Raw genomic sequence first — 26726 nt, 5'->3', positions numbered from 1 at the left:
CTTGGGTTTGACAAGGATATCTCTTTTGACACTCGTCAATCCTTTTGTCAATTCCCTTTGCTGGGGATATCTTTTTTGACACTGGCCTCGCGCTTGTTCCTCGCTGACTATACCATTTGGATATACTAGTCAGATCTCATTTTGGAAAGCCGATGGCATATTTTAAAGTCATTTCATACTTGTTCTGACCGGACAGACTCTATTGGGAAATTTTTTTATGAAAGGAGAAAGATAGCAGAAACAAAATAAAAGACAAAGGAAACGGTGACTCTTTTACAAAAGAAACTACAAATAAAAACCTATCAAACGCAAATACCGACTCTAATGGCCATGACATGCGTATGTGGCCTATCCTCTGCCGTCAATCATCTTTTAAGATCTTCAATTGGCGATTCCCCCTCTGATTCTTAATCTTATTCGACTTGCAGTGCCCGAAGGGTTTTTACTATCAAGTCTCTCTCATTTTTGGCTTTTCTCTCAGCTTTCATCGCCTTATGGTGCCTGTGAAGGTTTTCACCAATAAGACTCTCTCATTTGTATCACTTTCCAGCTGGGGATTTGGAGTGTCGCCGGTATGACTCATTCTGTTGGAGATTAGAGTCCCTTCTGCTATGGAACAGAATGTTATGTTTGCCGGTAAGACTCTTCATTTGTCTGACTTGGCATCTTTTGAAGACTGACCGGAAGGTCTTTCTTTGGACCGTAATGTGGGTTTTGGATAGGGCTAGAAAGAAAGGGTATTAAAGGCTCAAAAATGCATTAATTTTTAGGTTATTAATTACAACCTTCGGAATTAGATTTATTTACAACAAACGCAACTTTTGCCCCAGTTTCTTGCTTGGGGATATTTTAATTGATTTTTTTTCATTTTTCAAAACTATGACCGAGCCGTGAAGCGCCTACGTATCCTCTTTGAGGAATCAGGTCAAACGTAGTTCCCAATTCCTCTTTTTCATTTGATTCCTTTTTTCTTTGTTATCAATTTTCTTTTCTTTTCTCTTTTCTTTTCTCATTTCTCCTTTCTTTTTGTCGTTTTTTCTTTCTCTCTTTTTCTTTTATTCTTCTTTTTCCATTTTGTTGTTTTCTTTTCTTTCTTTTCTCTTACCCGCCATGCTTGCGTATTTTATTCGTTGCTGCTAATTCCGAACGAGGGGTATGAAAGAAAATAAATAAGGCTCAAAAGGGGTAACGAAGGATAAAGTGTTTGGGTAGCAGAACAAAATGCCTTCGTCATTCCAGTCTTCAAAACATGCTTAGTGCAAACGACTCAAATTAAATTTGTAGTCTCTTCTGATGGTGCTGGACTTGACAATTATATTCAACATCTGTTTGTTTATTTGTCACTTCTAAAGCACCGTTGGCGACACTCCCATTCTCATTATTATGAACGACCCTCGTGCCAATTCGGCGAATCTTTGCCTTTTAACGATTTCCTTTGTGTTTAACTTGCCCCAGTTCCACATGACTCGAGCTCTGTATGATCTCAACCGTTCTTATTTTTCTTTAACTGTTCTGATCACCTCTCCAGGGTTCGGATTAACTTTTAAGATTAGGCCTAAACTGGGTACGCATGTTATGTCCCTAGAATCGGCATCGAACAAAAAATGGTAAAAGGACTAAACAAAAAGATGACTGGAAATAATAAAAGACCGGACTTTGTATTAGACTACCGGTGAAATGGTTTAAATAACAAAACAAACAAAACAATCCAGAACAAAATCCTAAAAACAAACTGGACAAGACAACATCCGACTCATAACCCTAATAATCCGAACAACAGAAATGACAACAAAATGAGCCACCACAAGCTTCTCTCTTGCTGACCCAGGAACAAAACGTCCTCCCACTTTATCAGAATTGGCATTTTAGCCACTGAGCTTTGCATCAATACTGCCGAGACCATTACCAGCTTCAACCTCATCAACCTCCGTCGGCAAATTCTCGAGGAGGTTCGAGTGCTCCATGTCACTGTTATTAATCGCAACCCGCCCTTCTCGGATCATTTTCTCTACTTCCCTTCTCCAGCTATGATAGCTCTCAATGTTGTGGCCTATGACATTGGAGTGGTAGGCGCATCGTGCTGCCGGATCAAAGCTCCTTGCAAGCGGATTTATAGTACATGCGGGGAGTGGCTCAATCGAACCAGCATGCCTTAGCCTTTCAAACAGACTGGCATAAGATACCCCGATGGGGGTGAGAGCCTCTCCTCGTTTCAGCAACCTCTTCATTCTTGCATGTTGACAGGGCCGGAAACCTGATCCAGATGGCTTTTGGTAGGCTTGTGTAGGTGGGTAGGCGTTTTGTGGAGCCGGGTGCCTGGAAAGTGAAGTATGACGGGGAAAGAAGTGGTGTTGGGGAGCGGAGAAGCATTGAGGAGTGATGGAGCTACTCGGGTAGCTGGGAAAGCTGCCATAAGTGGGTTGGGATGGAGAGTATGGGGGATCTTCCATTATGGTGTTGGGTGCTTGGGAAATGACCGAGCTCAAGAGACTTGGCGGTGGAGGGGGTGGTGCTTTTCCCGTTATCCATGCCTGATACATGTCTGCCACATGCTGTCTCAGCAGTCTCACTTCTTCTACCAACCCGCTGTTTCGTTCGATCAATTGTTGTCGGTCATCAGCACCGACCCACTCGGTCTTGCGGTTCTGAGCCATTGTCCTTTGATTTTGCTTTGCAAGGAGGGGTTACCACAACCAACCACTTTTCTATATATGAACACAGCAAAGGGAAGCCATCACGTTAGTGTTAGGGCATTGGACAGACAATCATATATCAGAGATACAATGTACCTAAGCAGTTAGACAATTGTGCCCCCTGAAAATCTTCCACACTCTCTTTTATTTATTTATTATTATATTTTTTTTATTTTAGTGGTGGTCGAATCTTATGGAGATTGCCTACGTATCACGTCCCTGCGTGAATCAGACCTTGCGTAGTTCGGACCAATAAAGATAAACAATAATGAACATTTTTTCTTTTCACTTTTCATATTAAAACAAACTGGGTTTCAAAGGTTTAAAGATGACCTACAAACTTGAAAATCAAACAACCCGCCTATTTTAATCAAAAGGTTTACAAACTTCAAAAACAAATGGCCAACTTCCTTCTTCCATTTGCTAATTTTAACCAAATGGTTGTTTTTGCAAACGTGGCCCTTTCCAACTCTCACATGAATTTTGAGGCCGAGGAGGATTATTTTATGACGCTTTACAAACTTGTCCATTCTTTTACGAAAATAACCTTTCGACAACTGAAAGATACTCTAAGGCTATTTCGGCAAGAACGGTTTAAGATGCGGCCGAAGCTGGCTCGGCTTATTATGACAAAATTTGAACGGTATTCACCTGACCGTTGACTAGTTGTTTTTTTTTTAACTTATAATAAAAACCTGGTATTGCAAACACGGCCCTTCAGCGCCTCGGGGACGAAGATTTATAAGGCTGTGTGGGTCAACTAGACCAAAAATCCTAAACATGACCCGAAGGTGGCTATTTATGCAAAGTTAGCCTTCCGGCGTCCCTTTCGGGAACATTCGGCTATTTATGGCAAAACAACATCACCTGACTTATTTATGACTCTTTTTATCATTTTTTCAGAAAACTCAATATTGCAAGCACGGCCTTTCAACGTCTCAGGGACGAAGATTTTTAAGGCTGTGTGGGCCAATTGGACCAAATCCAAAACATGACCCAAAAAGTGGCTGTTTATGCAAAGTCAGCCTTCCGGCGTCCCTTTCGGGAACATTCGGCTATGTCTTGATAAAATAGCGTCACCCGACTTCTTTATGACAAAACTAAAATTTGACATGTATTTTTATTATTATTATTATTATTATTATTTGTTTTTTTGGCTTTTTTAGCAAAAGGTGGGGTTGGACCCGATGAGGGTTGCCTACGTATCTCACATCCGGTGAGAATCAAACCTGCGTAGTTCGGGTAAAAGAACTACTTTAAAAGAAGAAAGGAAGCATTTTTTTTTATTTTCTTTTTAAAAGAAACACTTCTAAGATATATTTTTTTGAATTTTCATTTGCTCTTTTTTTCTTTATTCTAGAGAAGAAGAAGAAAATATTTTTCGGAATTTTGCTTTTAATAAAAGAAATGCTTCTCAAAATGTTTTTTTTTGAATTTTGAATTTTCTTTTCAATTTCGAAAAAAGAATCAAAATATTTTCGGATTTGTTTTTCTATTTTATCTTTTTGAATTTTGAACTTTCTTTTGAATTTTTTTTTGGATTATATATATACTTATTTTTGGAACAAATAATAAAATCACATTCAACGCAGACTCTTTTTATTTTTATTTCTGGCATTTTCATAGACAAACAAAATAAAATAAAATAAAACATTTTTAATCTGTGGAAAATAATGAAAACGTACAAAATCTTTTTTGAATTTTCATGCTTTGTTTTATTTGTAATTTTATTTTTTTATATTTATTATTTCTTTCAAAAATGTGGCATGGGAGACATAACGATTTCCAAGACTTCTTGGGTTCCGCAAATGCTCCCCATGCGCTTTTCCCAACATATGAAGCGTGGGGGACATAGGGGAATTCCAAGACTTCTTGGATTCCACAAATGTTCCCCATGCTTTGATTAAAATAACATCATGCTGGAAATGACCAAATGACCCATACGCCCTTGACTAAATACAACATGTAGCACATAGGATGCCGAAAGATTGTCTATTATTTTCAGGTTGCTTGTCCTAGACGGACCCAACCCCTATGTTGAGTCCCCTAAGTCAAATGCACATGATGCAAATAAACGTTCCTACTAGGGATCCGGCATGTGGCTTTGTTATACTAGGTTCAAAAACCTGGGTCGGTATTCTAGACAGTGTACCCGAGCGGACAACTCGAGCTGAGGAAGGAGCTCCTTTCCGGGAACCAAAAGGCCAGCCGGCTTAGAAACTTTCCGAGCCTCTTTTATTTAGGGTATGACACTAACAGAATAGGGAGTCTCAACCAGTAAGCACATCCCCGGAGGTGAGAAGAGAAGGGTTTCGGCACAGTTTATATACAATTCAGATAATATCAAAGCGGTAAAAGACAACATTTAGTATGTTATGTCAAAACATGCAATATATATCGGATAATAAAGCCAAATATAACAATTATTCTAAGCTTGAATCCTTGAGCCCTGAACCAGTAGTTCTGGGTTTAATTTCCAGCAGCGGTTTTGTCATACTGGGTTTATAACCTGGGTATACGTTCTAGACTGTGTACCCGAGCGGACAACTCGAGCCGAGGGGGGGAAGCGTACCGGGAATACAGAAGCTTCACCGGCTTAGCAACTTGTTCGAACCTCGTTCTAAATTGGGATTTGACACTATACAGAAAAGAAGTCGTACGAAGTACACCCTTCTTCATGATTCAGAAGACTCAGAAAGGATATGGGTTTCGGCACAGTTTATATACAGTTCAAATAATATCAAAGCGGTAAAAGCAGCATTTAACACATTAGGCTCAAACATGTAAAAATCAGATAATAGATAAAGCCAAATAATAACAATTATTTTAAGCTCGAATTCTTAACCCTGAACCAGTGGTTCTGGGTCAGTCCCCAGCAGAGTCGCCAGAGCTGTCACACCTCCTTTTTCCGCGCCCGGGGGGGCGCAGGGAGTTTTTTTCCAATTAAAGGACAATCGAAACGGGATTGGTTTAATTATTTTAGAGTCGCCACTTGGGAGATTTAGGGTGTCCCAAGTCACCAATTTTAATCCCGAATCGAGGAAATGAATGACTCTATATTACAGTCTGCGTACCAGAAATCTAGATAAGGAATTCTATTAACCCAGGAGAAGGTGTTAGGCATTCCCGAGTTCCGTGGTTCTAGCACGGTCACTCAACTGTTATATTTGGCTTGATTATCTGATTTTAAATACAATATGAACTTATGTGCAAATTTTATCTTTTAACCGCTTTATTATTATTGTTTTTACAAGAATGTGAACGTCACTTAAAACATATGTCTTTGGACTGCGTCACATGAAATGCGCCCACAATCCGGAACATATTTGATTTGACGTTTTGGGCTTTGGATTTGGGTCGCATGAAATGCGCACCCAGGTTTAAGAAAGTAAATTATTAAACATGCGCCTAAAGAGACTATCGCGTTATTATTTTGCGGAGGCCGTGAAATTCGCTAAACGACCCTCCTGAATTCTAATTAATTTTAAACAAGTATTTACTGAGGGCCCCGCAATTTGGGTTTTTATTCGGCGAGGCTCATCTCATTCTTATTTTTTTTTAAAAAAAGGAATTTGCAACGTCATGGACATGCATCTCGGGCCACGTCACAATCAATGTGCCCGTGACTAGAGACATATTTCGACTCCGTTGAGATTTGGATTTGGGTCACATAAATGTGCACCCGAGTTTAGGGAGATGACATTATTAAAGGCGCGCCTAAAGCGACTAGCGCATTGTTATTTTGGGGAAGGCCGTAAAATTCGCTAAACGGCACGTCCCGAATTCTAATTATTTAATATATACCTTTAGAGGGCCCCACAGCTTGTGCATTTTTCGAAGCTCGTCTCATTTTTATTTATTTATTTATTTTTATATATATATTTTCTTTAAAAGAAGAGGTAAACTTAAGGTTACTGCATTTTTACTTTATCTATTTAAAGAGTTAATTCAAAGTTATTAAAATATATTGCAAGCCATGCTGTACGCAACGCACTAGTGGTTCACGACAAGTTCCATTTAACTATGTTCCGAATTGGAGCCGGGTCACATGAGATGCACCCCCGGTTCCTTTAATCTAATTACATGCAAACCAACAATATTGCCACAAATTACTAATTGGACGCTATTTATAAACTATCATTCTTTTCCCTCTAAATCTAGTTTAATGAAATATAAGCTACTAATCTAACAATAAATGGCAAACGTCTAACAATTAGTGATAAACAAAAATATAAAACTAACAACAGAACATAACATTAACAAACGACGATAAACTAACATGACGAGATAAACTTCACAACACGGCAAATGTACTACTACTAACTCAAATTCATCGAAACAAGACATGGAAGCAAAGAACACACCGAGACAAAAATAACATGAATACTCACATTTAACAACAACGTCGAGTTTCAACATCTCGACCTCGCCAAAATGGACAGCAACAACCTCGGCGTACCGGGCCTCGACGAACCAAAGTCGACCTCGACGGAACTCATCCCGGACAGAACTTCTGGGCTGTTTTGTTGAACGTTTTCGTTAGGTTTCAGCTTGTGCGTATGTGTGTTTTCTTGGTCAGTCATGGCGAGGGGGAAAGGTCATTCATGGCTAGGCGTTGCAGGCAGCCATTTGGACGTGGGGGTGCGACTGGATGGTCACCTTGGGCAGTGACGACGGGGGGGTGCGATGACGAGGGGTCAGCTGTTGGTGGACTGCTTGGTCGACAAGGCTGGATGACGGGACTGGGGCGTGGTGGTTTCCGGCGTTGGTTTGGACAATGACGACGCAAGAGCTCGCTGGCCGGGGATTGGGTGGTGCGACTGTGGTTTTGGGGTTGTTGGTTATGGCGTTTGGACGGTGGGGTTGCGGGCAGTGGTTGACGGGGGAAGTCGGGAATGGAGGGTTTTTACAGTATCGTTTGGGTGTGTTCGTTGGTGGTGTCGGACGGTGGTGATGGAGGAGTTGGTCGGGACGGAGTGGTCGTTTGGTGGTGGTGCTTGGTCGACGGGGAAGTGGGGAATGGAGTTTGGGAGGAGGAGGGTGATGGTTTGTTGGTGGTCGTCCTCGCTGCGACAGTAGGGGTCGTTAATGGTGGTTTTGGGGTGTTGATGGTGGTGGAACGATGGTTATGGCGTTGGAGTTTTGGAGGGGACGGGTGGTCGTTTGGCTGGGTTGTTGTCGTTGAAGGTGGTGTTTGAGAAGGTGGTTTTTGGAGTGGAGGTGACGGGGTCAAGGTCCTGCAGTAGGGTTCTTTGCTTCTTCTTTCAAAGAGAAAGAAGAAGATGCACAGTATTTTTCAAAACCAAATTTTCAAAAATCCTCTCCCCTTTCATGTTTTGTCCGTGTATTTGATCCTTTTGGCCAAGAAAAATGAGCCCCACGCGTGGTGGGGTTCGAGACTTATGTCCCCCACGCGTGGTGGGGTTCCCCATGTCCTGGACGCGGTTTATTATCGGCTAGGTCCGAAATTAGGCCTAAAACCGGGTAGTTTGAACCCGAATATTATTCTTTTGCCCGGACCTGAGAAATAGGAACACGTTGCTTAACTAGTCATATGTAAGCAAAATAACTACCAAAAATAAGACTAGTATTTAAACAAAACTATATTTTTTTTTAAATATTTTTTCAAGATTTAAAATAGCTACAAAATAAAACTATTTTTTGTAATTTTCGTTTTTAAATATTAAGATAAAATATGAGGTAATATTTTTGTATTTTTCAAAGTTAAAAATGACTATAGAATATTAATAAAACTATTTTTTTGTAATTTTCGTTTTTTTAATAAAGACAAAAATAAAAGTAATATTTTTTGTATTTTTCCAAAATTAAAACGACTACAAAACATTAATAGAATTATATTTTTTTGTAATTTTCGAATTTATATAAAGTACCAAAATAAAGTGCAATTTTTATATTTTTCAAGTTTATGAGAGATACATAAACTAAAATTTATATATATATTTTTTGAAATTTTTCTTTTTGCAACGAAATAAAGTAAAAATAGTTAAAATAGCTATACTAGACCCAATTTCACATATTCACGCTAAAAATGTGAAAATTCTCGGGGAGGGTCAAAAATCACGTGCTTACACACCCTAAGCTAGGACTTGCCTTATTTAAAGGAGTTAGGATTTTATGAAAATCCATTCAAAACTTTCCTTCAAACTTCCGTTCATACTTCTCTTCTTATTATCAAGCATTTTTTTATAATGTCTGGAGAGCCAAAAATAAGGGTTTCATTATATTCTGGGGGGAGGGGGTGAGGTTGTAATGGAGAATAACTCTGTGAGGTATAGTTCACCTCCACAGTGTCATGTTAAATTGCCGCTTACAATGGAGTACGATAAATTGGTATCGTTGTTACGCAAAAAAATGAGTGTGAGGAAACGTTCGGTGAACCTTAAAGTAACCGGTAAATTTTCGTATTCTGTGACTCCGTAGGGGTTTGCTTATTATTTTGAGTTTAACATCGAAGATGATGAAACTCTTAGAGATTTTTTGCGAATTCCGGATGAATACATGGAATTTATTGTAATAAAATTGTTGAAAATATACGTCAAGGTTGAAGATGTTCCCAATAATGAGGGTGTGCATAGTTGGAATAACCTCCAGTCATCGGGTGGCTATTCTGGAGCAGTTTTTGCCGGACAGATTCCTGATGAAAGAGCTTACCTTGATTTAAACTTGTCACTACTGGCGAATGAGCAGCCACAAAATAATTTTTCAACTTTATATAATCCACAAGACGACTGGTAAACTTCAATTTTTCTATGCTTTAGCGATGTTTATTTTAAGTCTTTTGAATTGGATTTGTATTAACACTCATATTTTTCATAGGGAGTACCGTCCGGATATGAATTTTACAAGTTATGACCCCGCTCCTAGTTAGAATATGCGTAGTTCTGGCATGTTGGACTACGGTGGTCCATCGGGAGTCATCACCAACAAGAAAATGTCCATCATGGAACGTCGACACAGTACGACTTGTAAGTAAAGTGATATAGCTATATGTAAATTATTTATCTAGTTGAATAGCTTATCATTCTGTTCTTTTTATGCAGTGAAAATGAGCAACTTGATGTTTCTGACCTCACACAATTGCCCATAGACGACGTATTGACTCGTGATTTGGCAGATGCGTAGAGTTAGGAAGATGATAGTGATTATGACAATAATGCCGATGAGTTTGGAGATGACACACCCTTCCCTGATGAGGATGATGAGGAGAAGGAAGTGGATGCTGAACCTAAGCTGACGATGGAGCATGCTCCTCCACCTCTCGTTAGACCAAGAGTGTACGAGTCCCACGTGCCATTTCATGAGCAGAATATTCCCTACCTTGATAATTTGCCAAGTATGCCGGATGTGGATGCCCTCACAAGGGATGATGACAAAATTCGGTCAGCAACATGGGATGAGTCTAGACCAGCGGTGCTGGCAAATGGCATGTATTTCCCCGATAAAGCTCGCCTAATCAGGGTTGTAAAAATCTACAGGGTAAGAGAGTGTCGTGAGATGATGGTAAGGGAGTCAACTACGGAGGTGTACAAGGCTGTATGTCGTAGAGACTTTATGGATTGTCACTAGATGTTGCATGCCAGCAAGAAGAAATCAGGGTTGTGAAAAGTGGGTAAATATATTAGCACCCACAGATGTGAAATGGACACATTCAATGCGAATCACTTCAACCTGGATGTAGACTTGATTTCTCTTGTCTTGACTCCATATTTGGAAGTGTCCATTAGGTTCAAGATTAAAGAGTGTATTACAGCCGTCCACCAGGAGTATGGTTGTAATATAACCAAAAGAAAGGCATATCTCGGGCGCAAACGTGCCTTTGAACTTATTTATGGTGACTGGGATAAGTCTTTTTCATTTCTACCCAGGTACATGGCTGCACTGCAACACTTTATCCCCGGGACTGTTGTTGAATGGAGGCGTGAGCGGAGTCCGGACAGACCAGAATATATTTTCAGCTATGTGTTCTGGTCATTTAAACCAGCAATTGATGTTTTGTGCATTGTCGTCCTGTAATTTCCATAGACGGTACTCATGTCTATGGAAAGTATGATATTAAGCTTTTGATTGCAGTTGCAGTAGATGCCAACGGACAAATATTTCCACTAGCTTTTGCCATTTGTGCCAACGAAAGCAAAGAGACGTGGATGTTTTTTTTGAACCACATGAAGCAGCACGTTGTCAAACAACGTTCAGGTATTTGTCTAATATCTGATCGACATGGTGGTATTTTAAGTTCTGTATGGTATTTGCCTAAATGGCAGGAACCCTATGCATACCACCGTTACTGTGTGAGTCACCTGAAGGCCAATTTCCAGAAGAAATATCACGACAAGGCCTTGCATGATTTAATGTGGATGGCTGCAACTGAGCACCAACAGTGCAAATTCACGAGGCGCATGGAAGCGATCCAGCAGTTAGATCCACGATCCTATACTTGGCTGATGGGACATGAGCTTCACATGTGGGAATTGCATGCTGATGGCAGTAGACGATGTAGAGCCCTGACTACAAATATGTCGGAGTCATTCAACGGCTTGTTGAAGTCTACCTGGGGATTGCCTGTCACTGCCATGGTCTGGATGACATTCAAACAGATTGCGAAGAGGTTTGTTGAAAGGCATCGAGCTGCATCGGTATTGATGGATATGGGCGTTCAATTTATGCCAATACCGATGAGAAGATTTGAGAAGTACAGGAGGTGAACACATTGACATTCATTTTTACAGTACGATCATGATCGGGGTATTTTTGAAGTTAAGACCGGTATCTGCGGACACCGCGGGAATAATCTACAGACGGTGAATGAAGCCAACAGGTTGTGTTCTTGTGGGAAATGGACCATCTACCACATGCCCTGCGCACATGCCTTGAAGTGCTTTCAACAAGTTGGTTTAAGGGTAACTAACTATATTGATAGGTAATACAGTGTTGGTGCATACGTAGACGCGTATAGTGGGCAGTTGCAGCCATTGGGTACTGAGCATTATTGGCCACCAGAACCTTTTAAATGGTGTGTAACAAGGACTATTTGCGCAATCTGCAAGTGCAAAAGAGAACGCGTATACAAAACCAAATGGATGTTGGTGAGACCGTTTATGCGTGTAAATGTGGCATATGCTCGCAAACAGGACACGACCGTCGTAAATGTCCTTCAGGTGGTGTGCGTGGCGGTGGTAATCCAGCTCCTGGTGCAAGTTCATCGAATGTACCCAACTATCAAGGATACACCTAGTCTTTTATTTTCGTATTGTTTTTTGTAATACGTGTCTGTACTTGTGTATATTGCAATATATATCAAATAAAATTATGTTCCACAATTTTGTTACATCTTATTTTTTAACATGATCTTTTGAATTGGGAGGCTGATATGGTAGTTCAAATATTCAACTTATTGGTGTTAGTAAAGAAGACCAATCTTAAAATTAAAAAAAAACCCTATAAAATCAAGACATCCTTTATTATTCTTCTTAAAATTTAATATGTAAAGCGTGGTATAATACTACGTTATGTGTGTTATCTTGTTGGTCTGAAAAAGCTGAATCGACTGTGCAAAAACTGTTTCATTTCAGAAAAATTTAATATGTAAAGCGTGGTATAATACTACGTTTTGTGTGTTGTCTTATCGGCCTGAAAAAACTGAACCGACTGTGCAAAAGCTGTTTTGTTTCAGAAAAATGTAATATGTAAAGCGTGGTATAATACTACGTTTTGTATGTAGTCTTGTCGGTCTGAAAAAAGTTGAACCGACTGCGCAAAAGTTGTTTCATTTCAGAAAAATTTAATATGTAAAGCGTGGTATAATACTACGTTTTGTGTGAAATCTTGCCTATAAATAACGGGCGCATTCTAGTTATTTTCTGCGCTTAACAATAACCAAAAACAAATATTTCCATAAAACCAAGGTTTCTCTTTACGCTTTAACAAATGTCTCAACAACCCCTTTATGTCCCAAGGTGCGAGTGCGGCAAAAAATGCATGATGCACGATTGTTGGGAAGAAGTTGGACGCCGCTACTGGGCGTGTATGAACAAGTTTTATAGGCAACCCGACGAACCTACATGCAATTTTGAGGTATGGATTGATGAACCCTGTGAGCAGGAATACTACAAAGACAAGTTGTATTTTCTTCATAATTTGTGTACGAAGCAGTGGAAAAGAGAGCGCCAATCCAAGCAAGAAGTTGCGGAGTTGAAGGCGAAACTCAAAGAGGTGGAAGAAGAAAAGAAAAAGCTAGAAGACCAACTCAAGTGGTTGGAGCAGAGAATACATGCGGTGGTGACTAAACAATGACATGTACGTGTTGAGCGTAGTAGTGTATCTTTATGTTTCCCTTGTCATGTTTTTTCATTAGTTGTACTGAATTTATGTTTTGTTAGGTTTGCTATGTTTGTATTTGTGTTGTACTGTTAAAATAAAATTGTTGTTCAAATTCTGTTAAAACAAAATTGTTGTTAAAATACAATTCTTGCCATTATTTACATAATGTAGTATTTACACAAAATACAAACAAAAATAAATCAATGAGTCCCGCAGCTTGTGTGCTTCAGTGCAGCCGTTGGCTGAGTCGCATCCCCTATCGCCCGGGTACACTATCAGGATCATCATCATCAAGTCGCCTCTTTATGTGAGGATGCGCAGCAGCATCGACAGTACAGTTGGTAGGAACGGTAGAAGGGGCTGTCGAGCCGTCAGCAACCTACAAAACAATTACTAAGCTTAGCATATGAAAATGTATACTAGTAATGTACGAGTTAAGTCAAAAACATTTTCTCACCATGGTCTCGTCGGCCTTCTGAGTATAAGTATCCGTGGTGTCCTCATCATCACATACAGTGGCCTCCGTGATGGGCTGTGACGAAGCCTTAATAAGAAAATTAAAAATTAATTTATGGTAAATCATTAAGGAAAAGAAAACAAATTGAAATTTTACAGTAATACAAACATACTTGTGCCTGTGATAGATCCGCATCAACCTCCAGGGATGAGCCAAAACTCAACCTGCGCCCGCCATCCATATCTCGGGTCGGTCGATCCTCAGCTGCGGTAGTTGGGCCTGAAAAGAACTGGTCTACATCTCCGTTGAATGTACCCGTGATCAACAATAGATATGACGGGGTGACCTGTGATGCTGACAGAGATAACTGAAGGATATACAGCGACATGCTGCTGGAAGGCTCGTCTAGCTAAGGGAAATAACCCGGCTGATCATCTCCAAGATCCTCATCAGGTGACTCAACAGGTGGGTCGACAGGTGCCTCAACGCCCCCTTGCTGGGGATCACCTCCTCACCATCCCCCGTGGGGCACCCCTACCTCGTGGGACAGCCTGCCTCGTGGAGCAGCCCTGGCTCATGCCCGGCCCCTGCCTCGTGGGATAGGCCAACCCCGATGGTGATGCTTTGGTGCCGCATACTCAGGCTCGTGATCTAACCTCTCGTCCTCTCTGGCTTGTTGCAGGGTCCGATGAGCCAGCTTTTCCACCCGCCGGCCATACGTAATAACTGCAACATTGTCGGCATGTTGTTACATCTCCTATCCCAACTGGTAGAACATGTGATGCCCAATAGCCTGCACAAAATTGAAAATATTAATAACATAGCGCTATATCACAGTTATAAGTATGGGTTCCAACAAAAACATACCAGTGCCTCGTGCCTCCCGGTGTATGGTATGAACCGATCACCAGGTACATGAAAGGGGTTCCCGATCATCGGTCGGGTGTGACGACGGTACCATGACTTATAGAGCTCAAATAGTCGCCGCTTGGATCTGTGAAGGTGGTGGCGGAATTAGGTCCTCTCGCTGCTCCCAAATAAGGACCTGTGCCTCTAGCCATCCTACAAATGCGTCGTCCACCCTCGAACGATCATCCCGCTGATAATGAGTAGCCACCCATCCAGGCTCCCTTGGTATAGTCTGGGGACTGTCAAACTGGCGAAGTACCTGCTCTGTGGCATGATGCTCCACAACATCGAGGCACATCAGCGGGACGAAAGTGCTCTAAAGTTGTCGGTCGACGAGCAATAATCGGGCAGATCAGCTAGCAACTCGTCGTTGTATGGCATCCAGATGAACTATAAAATAATAACATAAAAGTGAGTATGCGCAACACAAGTGAATTTATAACAAGTAAGTTTAGGTACATATTTACCTGTGCGGCCTCCAGCATATCCAAGACATCTCTGACAATGGGGAGATTATGATGAGCATCAGTGCCTCGGTAGTTCCCATGCCGGAGAACCCACCTCCTAGCTAGAGGGAGAAATGGGGTGCTATACCCGGCTCTAATGGTGGTAGAGGTGGCTGCAACGGCAGGATCCGCTGCCAAGCCCAAACCTAAGATAAAAGGTTGACGTAATATTTAAGAGTCATTTTGACTATATAGAATTCGAAATAATGAATAGAGTATTCGAATATGTTGTCACCTGTAGAAGCGGTAGAAAACCACATATGTCCACCTGGGTGCCCATGCTAGCCCAGCATATACTCCTATAAAGGTAGGCGAGAACAGCAACACCCCAGCTGTACTGGGGTAACTCATCTAGCTACTGGAGATGATGTAGAAAGCGCATACTCACTAGATTTTCCGAAGTGTTCGGGAACAAGACACCCCCAAAAAGAAGGAACAACGCCAACCTCGTGTACCGGAGAATATGGAGATCCTCTGTCTCGCCGGTAATGTCGGGGTGCAATACCTCCATATGCTCTCTAATAGCTGTTACAGAAATGTGACTGCCCCCTCTAACTATAGCCTCACCCTGTGGCTTGGAACCAGTATACTTCCCTAGCAAATCCAAATACTGGGCACGCGTCATAGCTCTCATATACTGGGGCAGTGCAACGGCCGGTCCATCAATACGCAGCCCATATAAAACCCGAACATCCTGAAGCGTGCTGGTGGCCTCTCCAGTGGGAAGGTGAAAAGTGTGCATCTCCGGTCGCCACTGCTCTATCAACGTCGTGATGAGAGACCAATCGAGCTGCAACCACCCAATCTCAAAAATCTTAAGGAAGCCCGTAGCACACAGGCGATGGCCTACGCGGGGATGGAAATCTCTCTGCCTTAAAAAGTCCCACAAGTCGTCCGTCTCCTGGCGCGGAGACTCTGATCCAATAGATGTCCCTCCCATATGTAGGCGGACCTATGGTCGCCCTGTAACACTAATATCTGATCCGAGGCTGGTCCAGGATGCACAAGAGGCAAGTCCAAGCCGTCTATTGTAATTTAAACAATATTAATTGTGTGTTTGTGTTATAATAATTAATATTTAATTATTTAATAGGACTGAGTATATAACTATGGGTTCCAGGTTCGATATTTGGGGCCCAGTAGCACCAAGCTATCCTGAATTCTTATGTGTGTCAATTTCATTTTAGAATTTTGTTTGTGTTATAATAATTAAATAATTAATTATTTAATTGGACAGAGTAAATATCTATGGGTTCCAGGCTCGATATTTGAGGTCCAGTAGCATCAAGCTATCCTTAATTCTTATGTGTGTCAATTTCAATATTTTTAAAATTTTGTTAGTTTAATAAATTAAATAATTAATTTTTAATTGGACAGAGTATATAACTATGGGTTCCAAGCTCGATATTTGAGGCCCAGTAGTACCAAGCTATCCTTAATTATTATGTGTGTCAATTTCAAAATTTTTAGGATTTTGTTAGTTTAATATATTAAATAATTAATTATTTAATTGGACAGAGTAAATATCTGTTGGTTCTAGACTTGATATTTGAGGCCCAGTAGCACCAAGCTATCCTTAATTCGTATGTGTGTCAATTTCAATATTTTTAAAATTTTGTTAATTTAATAAATTAAATAATTAATTTTTAATTGGACAGAGTATATAACTATGGGTTCCAGGCTCGATATTTGAGGCTCAGTAGCACCAAGCTATCCTTAATTATTATGTGTGTCAATTTCAAAATTTTTAGAATTTTCTTAGTTTAATAAATTAAATAATTAATTATTTAATTGGACAGAGTAAATATCTATGGGTTCCATGCTCGATATTTGAGGCTCAGTAGCACCAAGCTATCCTGAGTTCTTATGTGTGTCATTTTCAATATTTTTAGAATTTTGTTTGTGTTATAATAATTAAATAATTAATTATTTAATTGGACAGAGTAAATATCTATGGGTCCCAGACTCGATATTTGAGACCTAGTAGCACCAAGTTATCCTGAATTCTTATGTGTGTCAATTTCAATATTTTTAAAATTTTGTTAGTTTTATAAATTAAATAATAATTTTTAATTGGATAGGGTATATAACTATGGGTTCCAGGCTCGATATTTAATTTGACAACATATATTAATTTGTTAGTTATATAAGTTTGTTTTATAAATTAAATAACTAATTTTGTCAAGTGTAATTGGATAGAGTTTGTAGTTAGTAGATACTTAAACTACATAGACTCTACGCTAAAAGGCTCTATATTTTACTACGATAAAAGGCTCTATATTTTACTACGCTAAAAAGCTCTATATTTTACTATGCTATAAGACTCTATATTTTACTATGTTAAAAGGCTCTATATTTTACTATGCTAAAAGGCCACTATTCTTTAAGAAAATAAATAATCTAAACTAAATAAAAACAACAAATATATGAACATAACATTCACGAAATTACATATAAAATAGTAAAAGATATTTGTGAACAATTTCATTAACAATAAAAATTATTTCTCAACATACAAATTTAATAATTTCATTAACTATTTTTTTAAAACACTAATAATTTAATCCGGGTAAAAATAATATACAAATTTAATCGCAAACATAACACAAATCAACGTTTAAACACATTCAAGAAAATAAATATCCATATGCTCTACGACTTTCGACATAAACTAAATCGGAATACCTCGATTTATGTTTTTTGAAATGTCGGAAATTTGAAATTTTGAGCCCGAAAAAAGGAATCCACAACAATCGAAGGCTTGGATTGTATGCGGGACCTACGCTCTTCACTTTTTGTGTGACGGGTGGGGCCCAAGGAATTTTTTTAATCGGAGGGGGAGACCAGCAGAAATTGGGGGGGGGGGGGGGAGGGGGTTAAAATTGAACCACTGGTTCTATCGTGGGGAAGAAGAAGGTGTTATATTTTTTTATAGGAAAACGCAGTATGATACTACGTTTTCCTAAAACATAGTACTATACTGCGTTTTCCTATAAAAAAACAAATTATTCAATAAAACGTAGTATTATACTACATTTTACTTTAACGGCTAATTTTTCGTTAAACTAAAACGCAGTATAATATTGCATTTTAGTTACAAATGTAACTTTTTTAACTGTATAATGGTATTTTGAGTCCAAAATACCATTATTTCAGTTTCAGACTCTTCTTAAATCCGTCAAGTATCTTTTGTTCTATCTTACGTCTGACAGAACAACGTACGAACCAGAGGAGAAGGATGCGTTTTTATTTCTCTGGGAAGAAATTTATTACTGTAGTACTTCGTTTTTACGATATTTTTATTATTGTCCACATAAGTAAACCAAATTATTATTCTTACTCCCTCAGTTCATTTTATTTGATTTTTTGGCCTCTATTGTGGTTCATAATATTTTATTGTTTTAAATATCAAGAAAGAATTAACTTTTTTTTTTCAAATTTGCCAGTGAAATAAAGAGCCTAGGAGTATTTTCTATATTTCTAATGAACAAATTAATATTTTTTTGGTAACAATTGTGAATTACCATTAACAAACTAAAAAAATACACCTAAAAGGCACCTACTAACTATATCCACCTTCCAAGAAGGGCAATATAGCTAGATAAGCCTCCGACAAAACATCCAACTAGTTACAAAGTCTTTGTATCAAATCTCTACATCTATGAGCTTTCCTAGTCTCTTCAAAAAAAAAAAAATCCTATCTACAACCTTTTTTTTTCCTATGCTACGATATAACTGCTATTTACAGATTGATCTCTAAATGACTTCCAATTCCTAGCCCTCCAGATGTGATATAGTGTAACACTCCAAATAGCAGCAATGACTTCCTTCTTTAAATGAGGACATCTCCTCCTCTTCAACCATTCCATCCTATGCTTCACTCCTTGCTGTTGTCCATTGATTCCAGTCCATGTTGCAAGTCTGTCTCTTATCACTTTGTACCGCCCACACTTTGAGAACAAGTGCAGGTGTGATTCAGTGATATTCTCATCACATAGGCAACATGTGGTATCATCTACATGAATATTCATCTTCACCATTGTATCTTTGGTTAATAATTTTCTTTGTACTGCTAACCATAAGATAACTCTATGTTTAGGTTGCACAACTCTTCACCAAATTAAATCTGTCGCCTTCATTTTGCTCAAAGTCCCTTGCAAAGCAATATAGCTATTGCTAACAGAGTAGTCCTATTAGGTGTCAATTGGTATTTATCTTGTACATAACAAGTTGACATGTCTTGTTTTATAGCATTAACTTTCTTCCAGTACCAGCTAGAATCTTGAGAAGGAGAATGATTCCAAATATCGTTTTGATTTCTCATATAGAGGCCATTGACCCACTTTACCCACAACACATCCTTCTTTAGAGCTAACTGCCATACTAATTTCCCAACAGAAGCCACATTCCAACACCTGCTGCTTTTAATATTGAGTCCACCAAATCTCGTAGGTATGCAAACTTTCTCCTATGATACTATTGCCACCTTCCTTTTCTCAGTTGAGGAACCCCATAGATAACTTCTACACTTTTGATCCACATCTTTCAAAATACTCTAGGGAAGAATAATTACTGCATCCCAAATAGAAAACAGAACAACATTTATGACTTGCAGCTTGCTAGCATATGATAACTGCCTAGAGTAACTGACATTTATCCTGTTTGTGAGTTTTTCCACCAGTTGGTGACATTCCATTCTACTCCATTTCTTGGAGGATAATGGCAATCCCCAATATCTTATGGAAAATGTACCTAATGTTAAACCTGTTTGAGCCAGTAGCACTTGCTTTATTTATTTAAATTTCATTGTTAATTAATGTTAAAAGGTGAATTCTTAATATATATAAAAATAGTTTAAAAATCAATTAAAGTAGATCGGAGGAAGTAATTAATATTAGTCCCAACATTAGTTATGAATAATTATTAAGCCCTTGGGATTTACTCAGTATAAATGTTGTAACTAGTAAATTCAATCATGCATATTGATTATGTCGTGCCTACCCATGTTCCCTTTTCTTTCTTATGGGGGTCTCCCCTAACAAAATAAAAAAATATTATTCCCTTCGTTTACATTTATTTGTTTACCATCTTAAAAAATATATTTTTACTTTTATTTGTCCATTGTACTAAATTAAGAGAAATATAATCTTTTTTCCTATTTTGCCTTTATCAGTAACTACTCATTCCCCAAATTATTTCTCAAGACTTTTGAAAATGCTATCATTATTATGAATAAAACTGTAACATAGGTACTTGTTTACCTCGAAAATGTGAGTAACAATTAAACTTATTTATGGTTTTAAAAATATGTGATTTGGTTCAATACTAATTAATAACCAAGAAATATGGCATATAAATGAAAGAAGTAAGTAAAATCAAACCAGTGCGCAAGCCAGTCTCGACCTAAGGTGGCCTCGAGGTAGGTCAAGAACAATAAAGTAAGAACAAAAAAGTTAAAAGACAATTCTGATGAGTAATGAGCAAGAAATTAAGAGAATATATTCTTTTGCCAATGATTAATGATGGTTATAAATGATTGAGTTCCCCTTTATATAGCAGGGGAACCCTAAATAAGGTATATTTCTATTTACAATAAGGAATCTTATTGGGACAACTGTCTAACCGCCAAGTACGGATTTGTACTAACTCGTACGAATCTATTCCGGAATTTACGCCATGATCTTGGGGACGTGGCAGGAATCTTGCTCTTCTGTAACAAACCCGTAACGACATCATCATGGGGTTGGTCATACTAGGCTTCGGTGTTTGCCGCATACTCTGATCTTCGAGCCCTGCACTCTATCATCGGGCTTGGGCTTAGTCTATCAATTTCAAACTCAACCCATCCTGAACTCGGGCTTGAAGCGACTCTTTGAGCCCGTAAAATTGGGCATACCTGATTTTGACCGTATACAGATAGTCCCCGCATTTCTTAAAGTACGATGATAAGAAACGATTTGATCCTCAATCCCCCCATGTCTTGATCGTGACGTCAATCTCGTGACATCAGCGACTGAAGTGATTGAAAGGTCGCGTCTGCATAGTTCCCAAGGCCATTAATTAAAGGCGGATGCTGGTCATCCATTGGCTTCCCCAAACTATTAAAGCGGCCACTATAAATAGGTCAATTTTACAACTTTTACAATCTTTACTTCTCAAATCTTTCTCAAAACCTCACTTGCTTCTTCATCTTTCCCGAGTTCATCCTTTCCTCAACCTATTCTTGCTACATCATCAACTTCTCCTCTTCTTTGAATTTCTCAATAGTGATGGCCAAAACATCTAAAACTGTTCCTTAGAAAGAAAAAATCTCCTCAACATCACGGTCGGCCAGAGGTAGAATGATGGCGCCACCTCGTATCGAGGAGTGTATTCCCAGGTCGTGAGAACTTTCTTCCGATTTCAAAATTGATAAGCCTACATCGGTTCTAGGCTGATGTGAGCACATGTCTCGATACATCTGGCTGGTAACCGAAGATTAACTTGAGCAGGTGAAAGAGGATTGTAATTGAGGGAATAAGGATGTCATGATTCCTTCCCCTGAAGAGGACATGACCACCCATAAGGTAGGGTACTTAAGCGTGTATACCTATCCTTTCACATTGGGTCCCATAGATCCATCACTAGGTCCCGTAGATCCAGTCATTCTTGATTTATGCCACAAATATCAGGTGACGCTTGGCTAAATCTACCCTTCTTTTTGACGTATCATCAATTTGATCAGGTATTTCTCGGGCCAGATTGAGGGGATGCCTTTTACCCTTGACCACTTGATTAGACTGTACAACCCTCGCCTTTATCGAGGTGGTGTGATAAAGCTCCAGCGTCGATCCTCGAAGTCACTATTTTCTAGCATCGATAAGGACAAAGACCGAGGGTGGATGAGCCGATTTGTCTGAATAAGGACTTCCGATTTGATTCCTACTGAGGGGATGCCATTCCACTAGGAGTGGAACATGAAGCGTACGTACAAACTTATCGATGATGAGTAATATTCCGCTTTTCCTATTCTTCCACGATTTAACTCCCTTTTGATGATGAAGCTGTCAGTTGGTTCCCTGGTGCGATTCCAGACCTCACAAGTTGGGTCCAACAACTAGCCTCCACCTCATCATACACGGAACGCAGTTGGCGTGATTTGGCCAAGGGTCGGTGGGAAGCTAAAAACCATGGTGAGTTCCCTTGTTCATATACTGGTGTTTCTTAGTGAAATACTAACTTTACTCTTACACAGGCCTCGGAGACGATGTTGCTATATGGCTGCCCCCGCCCGATGAAGAGGAAATCCCAAAAGCCAACCAAGGAGAAGAAAAGGAAAAAGGCTTCACCTGCGAGTTCCCAAAGACCAATAAAAGTAAGGCTCTAAAGCCTAGGGCCGATCCCATGGCCCTATCTATAAAAACGATCCAACATCTTCGGGATGACGAGGAGAAGGGATAAGATGATGACTGCCTATTGGTAGCTCGGAAAAGAGGAAGCACTTAGGCTTCAAAACCTGCCGAACCGGTGATGGTCGATGAGGTTCATTCTTGAACTGAAGAAATCTCGGAGGGGAGTTCGAGCAGAGTCCCCGAGCCATCGGGCGGCAAAAGAGCACCTCGCCTTGGAGGTCATTTGGTGAGTGAGCCTGAGGCGCCTAGTTCTGAGGCCCTCTAAAGATAAGATAATGTACCTAGTGAATCACTTGGGATAATCAACGTAGATGAATCGCCACCTGACCCTGTGTTTTCCGAAGGTCAATTTTGAGATGCCCATGCCATGAAATCTCCCGATGTGGGAACGACCCATTAAGGGAATGATATTTTCTGAGAGTGCCTTGCAGGGGACAAAGATGGTCCCGACCCAGAGGCTTCGTTTATTTTTTATAAGGCCCAGCGGCTCTTTAAACAAGTAAGTTTCTGCCCTTAAAACTACGCCTGTGCTTTATTCTTGTTATTCTAAGTCTAACCTTTCCCTTTTGTGAAGGCTGTGATGCTCCATCGAGAAGCATTTTCCAAGTCTCAAACCGAGCTTGCTCGATGTGAGGCCGAGCTTAAGAAGCTCGTGGAAGAGAGGGACAACCTTAAGATCCTCTACATCAAAAAGAGGAGGAGATCAGCGATCTTCAACCTGAAATGGCGAGGGCTCATCAGGAACATGCTGAGCTTATTGAGAAGGTATTGCAACCTTTTGGGAGTTAGTTGCATGTTTATTTGATTTAGTGACTAACACTTTTAATTTTGCCGGCCCAGCAGAAGGGCGAGCTGGTGGAGCAGCTTGGAGAGGAGGTTAAGCTGAAAGAGGCCGAGACCCTGTGGTGGAAGCAGCAAATGGTCCGTCTTGCCTCATAGAAAGAGACGTTTCGGGCCCAATTGGCTTCAGTTGAATGCCAGCTTCAAAATGCAAAGGGGGAAAGCTTGGTCCGGAGCCGAAAGTTTGAGGAGCTCAAAGCTAAATCGGCCACCGAGCTTGCGAAGGCTAAATCTGAGGCAGAGACGTTTGTGGACTCTTATCGAGCTGACGCCGAAGCTGCCAATATTCAGGCACAAGAGATCTCCATTGCTACTGAAGTCAAATTTTCATGTGCTCTCGATCACGCCAGGCGACAATCCCGAAGAGAAATTCTCGAGGAGGTGCACGCTCGTGGCTTTGACCTCTCAGCTGATATTGAAAATGCAAAAGCTCTAGAGGACGAGTTTACCGCTTTACTCTCCGATGATAAAGACTCTGCTAATGGTTCTGAGAGCGGAGGAGATGAGGATGAAGTCCCCGAGGAAGAAGTCCTTGAAGATGTGGCTCCCAAAGTAGATTAGGCTCTTAGGATTTTTGTTTTTTGTTTTTGTGTAAGGCCTGTTGATATCCAATTTTTTTCTATATTTTTTATATGCATAAATACCTTCAAAATAGGATATATATGCATATATAAGCATGCAAATGTTTTTATAATTTTCCCATAATTTTAAGGATTTAAATTGATTTATTTCCTTCCCTTTTATTCATAAAATCCCCAATAATTATCCCTCAAATTAGTGTTGTGGTTATTTAGTCATTTAATTTCTATATTTATGCCAAAATATGGTTAAAATATTTTTATGCATTTTTATAATTGCATTTTTGTATTTTTTTAAAGCTAAATTGCATATAATTACAATATTAGCCCCATTAATACATAATTACATTTATATGCATAAAATTGATCCCCTATATTTTTAATATGTTAAATATCTATTTTAAATCATTTTAGTACACAAAATTATTTTCCAAAAATTATTTATTATTTATTATAAATTATATAGGGAAAATTGGTTATTTAAAATATAGCCAGATGAGCATTTCAATTGTAGCCCAATTTAAACCCAACCCCAGCCCAATTTTGTATTAAAAATACCCGACCCAAGCCTTGAACCCACCTACCCAACCTAAATCCATATTAAATCCTGACCGTTGATCTAAAAGATCAACGACCCTCGTCCGTTCTTACCATTTTTAATTCCAACAACCCCTAGCTCATTATTCATATACCGTCACCTCTGTATTCCCTCATCTCTTCTCCTCTCTCAACCACTCAACCTAACCCTAGCTCCTTCAACCACCGACCTTCTTCTCCGGTCTTCTCCGGTGATCTCCCTTCAACTCCTAAGCCTCCAATGGCTCCTCTAATGCAATACTTGCCTTCTCTAAGGTCTTCAAGGGCCCTGGGCCATGCTGACTTGCATCTAGGTTTTGCTATTTGTCTGTTCTTGGCTACTTCAGTGTGATTTCAAGCAAAATTATGCTGTGCTTGTTACGATCCTTGGGATTCTAGAGAGGTTCCTTTATCTCTATTTGGGTGTCTTCTAAAACCCTAATTTCTGCCTACATCTTCTAGATCTATACAATTTTAAAATGATTTGAGTTTGATTCTTTAGTATTTTACACTATTCTTGAGACTCTTTTACAAGAATCATCGATTTCAAAGGGCTTTCACATTTTTCTAAAATTAGGGTTTTCAGAACTCCTTTGAAAACTTTGTTTAAACTTATTCCTTATGTTTAAAATTCCATCTCTTGCATATTTCGACTGATTCTATGATTTTACTATCTTTTCAACTAACCTATGTTGAAAGCCCTAATTTTCTAGACTTCTTCGTTTGGTTCTGTGTATTAGCATGACTGCTCGTTTCTTGTTTGAGTTTCTGTGACTATCTTGCTTTGAATATGTTCTTACTGAGTTTTTAGCCAAACTTATATCACCTCTATGTGCTTATGTTCATCTTGATAGTTCAGACTTGCCTCTTTCTATTGATACTGTTTAACCTGCATATTTGCTATGTCTGGTTATTCTTATCTTCTCTATTTATATGATGAATACAGAATCGTCACTCCCTCTTTGATTGATTCTGGATTCCCCATATTCTTGGGTTTGATTGAAAGACCTTCCTTTAAACCCTCAATTTCTACCTCTTCTATTCAAATTAACTGATTCACCTACCTTGTCTGTTGTGATACTTTATTTTTATTGGCTATTTCCTTAATTAGATTGTTCTGAACTTAGTCCTAATTGTTTACCCTATACTTACTGAATTTGAATCTTTCCTTATTAGTCATACACTGATTTCTTTCCTTATCTGTTACTTGTTCCTACCGTTTGAATTAATTCCCTTAACTTAAGGGAGTACTTGTCCTGATTTTGCTCTAATTGATTCTGAGTTCCATAATTACTATGCTACTATGATTCTTACCTTATTTTTATCTAATTTCAAACTACTATATATACACACACTCTCTCATTAACACAAACACACAAACACTTTGGTTTAAAAACTCTATCTGTGACACTTAAACTTTCTGCTCTCTCTCTTTTGTGCTATTTGCTACTATTCTGAGTTAGCCGGCTGCAAGCCAAGGCTAACTATTGTGCTGTCCTACTCTTTCACTTTGCTCACTGTCTTCTTTACTGGTATGTTCTAATTTCAATTCAAGCTCCAAAACAATACGGTTCTTTTATTGCTTTAGTTCATCTTGTTTCTAGTTTGCTTTTACTTATGGTTTTGCTGTGAAACTTGCAGTAAATATGATTACATGATTAGCATGTTATGTACTCCCCTTCCTTAGGATCAATATGAACATGTTACCACTCCTCTATGTAGTCTGCACTCCTAAACTGGTATGGTTCTGGGATTAATCAAATCATGTGGATCCTATACCGAACTCCCTTAAGCATTGCTGATTCTGTGACTATATCTAAATAGTGTTTTGAGCATAATTTCAAACTTATGCCTGTTTTGTGTTTACCATTATGTGTTTCCCCTGTCCCCAATTGCCATTTACCCATGTGTGAAGGCTTGTAGTGTTAAACCTTCTTTGTTTTGTGTGTAATGCTGAACTTGCTAGGGTTGTAAGACTGGTCTATTGTTTGTTGACTGCCCTACTCTTTTAAAAACTATCTCATTGAATAACTCCTCTGTTGTTTCACAAAATTATTTTCAAGTATCCTGTCAATACCGTTTTCCTACTAAAACCTTTCAAACTATGTCAAGCACTCCCATTCTACTCCTAAGTCAATAGGTTCTGCCCCTTCCAGTATGTGTACTGCCTTGGGATCCTCTTGAGAACCCTCTGAACTCTGGCATACTGAGGCTGGCCCTTCCATACTGCACTTATTCAATTTGGTTACTAAGCCTAGGTGTAAGCACTGCCCGGGATTCTTGAGATCCTTAGAGAACGTTGATGCACCTAGACTATGATATTGTCTATGGAATTGAGACATTTGAGGCTATTGGAGGCTTTGGAAATCTGGGCCTATCTGTAGTCTCCCTATAGAATAACTTCTTATTTTCTTATTTACTTATGTAATTCATTCATA

Source organism: Nicotiana tabacum, chromosome 6, assembly GCF_000715075.1.
Source record: "Nicotiana tabacum cultivar K326 chromosome 6, ASM71507v2, whole genome shotgun sequence".
Taxonomy (NCBI): domain Eukaryota; kingdom Viridiplantae; phylum Streptophyta; class Magnoliopsida; order Solanales; family Solanaceae; genus Nicotiana; species Nicotiana tabacum.
Note: the sequence above shows the minus strand (reverse complement) of the source record.